The sequence below is a fragment of the Aedes albopictus genome, chromosome 1, assembly GCF_035046485.1.
Source record: "Aedes albopictus strain Foshan chromosome 1, AalbF5, whole genome shotgun sequence".
Classification (NCBI taxonomy): domain Eukaryota; kingdom Metazoa; phylum Arthropoda; class Insecta; order Diptera; family Culicidae; genus Aedes; species Aedes albopictus.
The window spans coordinates 280593608-280599636 of record NC_085136.1 but is presented as its reverse complement, the minus strand read 5'-3'; the positions used below and the strand labels follow the sequence as shown (position 1 = coordinate 280599636).

At 40.2% G+C, this 6029-nt stretch overlaps 1 long non-coding RNA gene across 1 annotated transcript; it reads right to left on the bottom strand.

The window, feature by feature from the left end:
* Positions 1–212: 212 nt before the first annotated feature.
* On the bottom strand, positions 213–831 carry LOC115259695 (uncharacterized). Its single transcript, XR_003894206.2, has 2 exons — positions 494–831; positions 213–419 (listed from the first exon to the last, which is right to left on the bottom strand). It is a non-coding gene; the product is annotated as an uncharacterized LOC115259695 (long non-coding RNA).
* Between the last annotated feature and the right edge of the window lie 5198 nt (positions 832–6029).

Below are 6029 nucleotides of genomic sequence, written 5' to 3'. Positions count from 1 at the left end.
GACTCCTGCTCCGGGTGTTCTCCTACCGGATCATTCCGTGGCCGTGTTCAACGGCGCCTCACACGAGGTTCGTGGTCTTCCGACGGGCCACAGCCGTCGATCCACTGGTCGTCACCAGCGGTGGCGTCGAGGTAGCGAGCGTGCTCCTCACGCGGGGGACTCCGGTTCGAAACCGGTCGGTGCTCACTCCAAAAACTTTTTCTGTCGAAAACTTCACTCCTTCACTCTTTCACGGTATGGTTGCCGATACGAAACCGGACTACACTGTTGCCGCCCTGCCAAGGGCGCGGTATTGACGTTCGCTTCCCTCTCCGGCCCACGTGTATCGCCGGGCCAAACTCCGAAGCTGGAAAGCGGGGTCGAAAACGGTCGCTGACTTTGGGGGTGTGGTGTGACGGGCCTCGCAACTTGCCACGAACCTATTCAAATAAAAACCGTTGCATGGCACGTGACTTCACCACACTATTGTCACAATATGGTACACCTATATTACCTGTCGCATCCAGGGTTCTACGCACGCACTTCAAAACCGCCTTTCGCACAATCGCACTTTGGCACTAAACTTGCCTAACTTGCTAACTGACTGAGGGAATTATGAGAAAGATCTAAATTAGTAAAATTCAAAGTTATTTCACGTTTCTTAAAATTCACCTAAACTATCACACCACGGCGCGGAACTTTAATGGGACCGATCTCGCCTCTTCCGCAGTCCAGAACGAAGTGGACGAGTCAAGTTCTAAGATCCTCAGAATAGGCGCGAGATATGAAAATCTTCGTCGCCGGAAATTACGCGAAACCCACGAAGTGGAATTTCGCGAAGGTCAAAAATCGCCTTCAGTGGTGTGTTTCTCTACCCGTCCGGAGAAAGCATTCCATTTCCCTCTGAAGACCCGATCAATCAACTCGTATCCCTCCCGAACATCAATAAAAGAATTGAGAGGTCAACGATACTTGAACCCCGGTCGATGGCCGAAGCACAGACTCGATTTCAGATTTGGCTGTCGCTTTACGCTCGGCGCCAGAATTACACAGGGCACTCATTCTGTTTTTGGTATGCGGAGTGGAGCAAATGAACACATGAACTCTTATTCGATTCACTCAACTTGAGTGGAATATTTACAGGGGGTAATTCAATGGACTATATCCTATTTTGTACAACTTCATTTATTAGTTCATCTTATAATTCAAATATTCGTGGTACCGCCACAAGTTCCCAGAGGAATCCTGGAAATATGTCCTGGAACCGCGTTAGGAACCTCAGGACAAACTCATGGAAGATTCCTAGAGGGAACTTCTAAAAAACATGTCAATGAACCTCTCGAAGAATTTCACAAATAGCTTCCTGAACAATTCTGCAAGAAGTTGCTGGAGGTATCGAAAAATGAATTCCTGGAGAAATCCTTGAAGCAAGTCCTGCACAAATCCCAAAAACTACCCCAGGAGGAACACCACCAGCAGTTAATAAATAATCTTACTGTTAACGCCCGTACATTTTGAGTTCAATCACATTATAGGAAAATCCAAATGGTTCTCCATTGTAGAGGCGCTGAGTGAGATAAAGAGAGAATCGTTTATTTACATAAAAAATCAACTATTTTGTCTTCAAAATTTACTCACATTTTGCACTGGTAATTGCTATTTTCCATTGGCAATGGCTTCTAATATCATCATTCTTGTGCCCACACCGATGGAGCCTCAGTGCACAGCTATAATGCTTTTGGTACATCCATGGGATAGTCCAGGCTTTCCAAACTATTCTGGAATTAGGACTTCCAAGGTCTACAGGCTCTACTCTTGTTTCTCTTCACTCTATCAGCTTAATTCTTTCGCGATTGTATCTGTTGCACCTCATTATATTACGAGTATCTCTATATGTTGCTATTTGGGTTTCCACTGGCCCTCCGAATGTACTTGGACCCAATGTATTTAGAAGAATGGGTCGCAATATCTATGAATCTTAGGATATTTTTATTATAGTGAATGCGCGCGGAATATAATCTACGCTACTCTTAGAGCCTCAGAGTGCAATTTTGATAACTTTGCAACATTCACTTGGTGATCTGGGTCATCCAAGCTATTCTGGAATTAAGACCTTTGAGCTCTACAAGCTTTACTCTTATATCTCTTTACTTTATCGGAATGGTTCCTCCAAAAAAAATGCTTCAGAAAGTCCTCCAAGGCTTTTGCGAAGAATTCCTCAAAGAATCCTTCCATGTATTCCTTCAAGAAATTCTGCCAAAAATTCCTCCAAGAATTCCTCCAGTAATTTTTCAAGAAATTCTTCGAAAACTCTTCCAGGAGTTCCTTCAAGAATTCTACAATAATCGCACCAGGAATTTCTTCAAGAATTCCTTTGAAAATTCCACTTGAAATTTCTCTGAACTTCTCCAGGTATTCATCAGAGAATTCTGCCAATAATTCCTCAAAGTATTTCTCCAGCTATTCGTCCAAAAATTTCTACAGAAACTCCTCCAAGACTTTCGCCAAGAAATTCTCCAAGCATTCCTCCAGGAATTTCTCCATTAATGCCTCCAAGAGTTCCCCTAGGAATTTCTCAAAGAATTTCTCAAGAAATCCGCAAAGAATCCTCAAGAAATTCATTCATAAATTATTCCAGGGATTCATCTGAGATTACTTTCAGGCATTTCTCCAGAAATTCCTCCAGGATTTCGTGAAGAAATTGTTCAAGGGTGTTGCCGCAGAAGCTATCCAACTGGCAACCCTGCCACCAAGCGTTACTCAAGCGACGCATCTAACTGGTGAAGCGTTGCGGCAAGACAAACGACAGGTGTCAAAGTGGATTGGACAATCTGTCAAAGGTCTTTCCAGTAATTATAGTCATAGTTTCGATAGTCAGGCAGACAGAGGTTCGATGCACAGTTCGTGAGATAAGTGGACTAGTGAAATAGCAAAAACTAGGGAGTCATATCTAGAAGAAATACGGTGATAATCTCTAAAAATTGTGTTTAGCAGTGAGTGAATTCACCAAGTAAATTTACCAGCTCAGTCGTGTCGTGAGTTGAACGGTCAATCTTGAGTTTACTGACTGGATGAGAAGTGTGCCTGTATAGTTAGGTTAGTTTGTAGATAAATTTTCTAGGAAGTTAGAAATGAAGTTGTTCGTTGAAATACACAGGCCACGTACGTTACGTAGTCCGTCAGCCTTCAGTTTGTCCATTGATCCGAAACCTGTAAAGAAAATAAGCAAATTCTAAAAGTGATAATATCAGATACAGGGGATGGCCAAAATGTTTGGGATAGGCAACTTTTTTTCTCCCACAAAAAAAAATTCAACATGCTGTATCTTTTCATAGAGTGCATCAAAAAATCTCAAATTTTGACTGTACGTCAACCTATTATATGTGCATCATTGGTACAAATTTGGGCTCGATTGATTAATATTTCGCGAAGTTAGAACCGTTCGGGTAAAACACTATTTTTCAGACAATTCATTTTTTTGAACTGTCATATCTTGGAAACCAGTGAACCGAATTGAATGAATTTTTTAACGTTTATCAACAATATATTGATACTTAATAGGACGTTATAAAATGTTATATTTTCTCACGGCAAATTAAGTTATACCGGGTTGAAATTTTTACCCATATAGAGGAAAATAAGTCAAATTTACAATACCACACAAAAATTATTAAATGTGTTCTTCCTTCAATCTAAATGGGCTCTAATATATCCGATTAGAGATAATTTGAGAACAGAAGTGGAAAATCTTTGGATATCAACAATAAAATTTATTGACATTGATGTGAAGAAACTACATTTTTTCGATAAAAATCCAAAAAGTGTCAATCCATGATAACTTTTTTCAATGTTTAAAAAGTACCTATGTTTTAATAGTTTGTGAAGCATTTACATATTGTTAGTGTACGTTCAAAATTTCATTCAATTCGGTTCACTGGTTTCCGAGATATGACAGCTCAAAAATGAGTTGTCTGAGAAATAGTGTTTTACCCGAACGGTTCTAACTTTGCGAAAGATTTATCAATCGAGCCCAAATTTGTACCAATGATGCACATATAATAGGTTGACAAACAGTCAAAATTTGAGATTTTTTGATGCGCTCTATAAAAAGTTACAGCATGTTGAACTTTTTTGTGAGAGAAAAAAAAAGTTGCCTATCCCAAACATTTTGGCCATCCCCTGTACGTCTAAAATGAAACTCAATTAGGTAACTATAGGGTGAGCATCCAACTGAGGCCCACCGAATTGTAAGTTTATTATCAGATTGGCAACTTTGTACTTACCCTATGAACCATTTGCAGTCGAAGCAGCATCATTAAATTACTCGCTATCAAACCCGGTTTCGCCTTTTTCCACCCTATCACCTGCATCAAAGGGATTTCTACAGAAATCACTTCAAGAATACTTCCAGTAACTTCTTCAGCAATTCCTCGAAGTTTTCTTTCAGGAATTCCCCCAAAGATTTTTTAAGATTTTTTTTTCAAGAATTCCTCCAGAAATTCCTTTATGAATACCTCCAGGATCCTTCAGGAAACCTTTAGAATTTCCTCAAGAAAATGCTCCTGGGATTACTCTAAGAATTCGTCCGAGAATTCCTTCAGGGATTTCCTCAGAAATTCCTCCAAAAAAATTTTTCAAGGAATTTCACCAAAAATTCCTCCCAAAATGACTCCAGGAACTCCTTCAGGAATTCCTCATAAATTCTTCTTGGAAATCCACCAGGAAATCCTCCAGAAATTCTCCCAGAAATTCCTTCAAGAAGTCCTTCAGGAATTCCTCTTATAATATCTTCAGGAATTCATCAAAGAATTCCTTCAGGATTTCCATCAAAAACATTCTTCAACGGATTTCTCCAACAATTTACCCAGGAATTCCTCCAAGAGATCTGCCTAGAACTCTTTCAAGAATCCCTCCAGGAATTTCAAAAAATCCTACAGGACCTTCCCTGAGAATTTCACCAGAGATCTCTCTAAGGCTTCTGCCATAAATACCTCCAGGGATTTTTTTCAAGAAATTCCTTAAATAATTCATTTAAAAAATCCTTCATGAAAATCTCCAAGATTCTTCAGGAAACCTTCAGAAATTCCTCAAGAAAATACTCCTGGGACAACTCCAGGGACTCCTCCAGGATCTGCTCCGAAACTTCTTCCAATAATTCCTCCAAGAACTTTCCAAGGAATTACTCCAAAAATTCCTCCAAAATTTTCTTCAAAAATTCCTCCAGGAATTTTTCCAAGAATTTCTCCAGACCCAAAAATCTGTCCAGGAATTTCTCCAGCAATTCTTTCAAGCATTCCGACAGGACTTCTTATAAGAATTTCTTCAAGACCTTCTCCAATACTTCTGTCGAAAAATCCTCCAAGAATCCTTCCAGGAATTTGGCCAGGGATTCCTTTGGCAGCATCCATTTATTACGTAACGCCAAAATTGACATTTTTTGTCCTCCCTCCTTCATCCCTAACGCTTTTTTGTATGAAAATCCTAAAATAACGCTCGGCCATACAACCCCCCTCCCCTCCCCCTAGAGCGTTAAGTAATTTGTGGACGACGACTTTATAAATTTCTCTTGGAATAAGTCCAGGGATTTTCATTTAATACTTTCAGGAATTCTTCTAGGAAATTCTTCAGAAATTCCATCAGAAATGCATATAGGAATACCTTCAGTAATTTCTCCTAGAACTCCCTCAGTAAATCCAGCTCATTTTAGCTACTAATGAGTATGCTAATGGTGAAAATACCATAGCTCTCACCCTCTTTTATACAGGACATAAAAAAGTTGCATCAATCAAATCTATTTAAAGCCAGTTTTAAGTGTAGAAGAAAAGTTTAACCCCGAAGTGAAAATAGCTACCCATGTCCACAATATGTAGCTCTTTTTTTTGCCTAACGAAACATTTCTCCCCAACTCCCCCACCGTCATCATTCTGTACATCACAAATACGCCGCACCATTATTGTGACAGTTCAATCTCAAATAGATTCGTCCTCTCTGCTGCAGCCAGGACTCGCTCACCGGCGGGCGTCGCAGCTAGCCAGAGCAGCAGCGGCCAG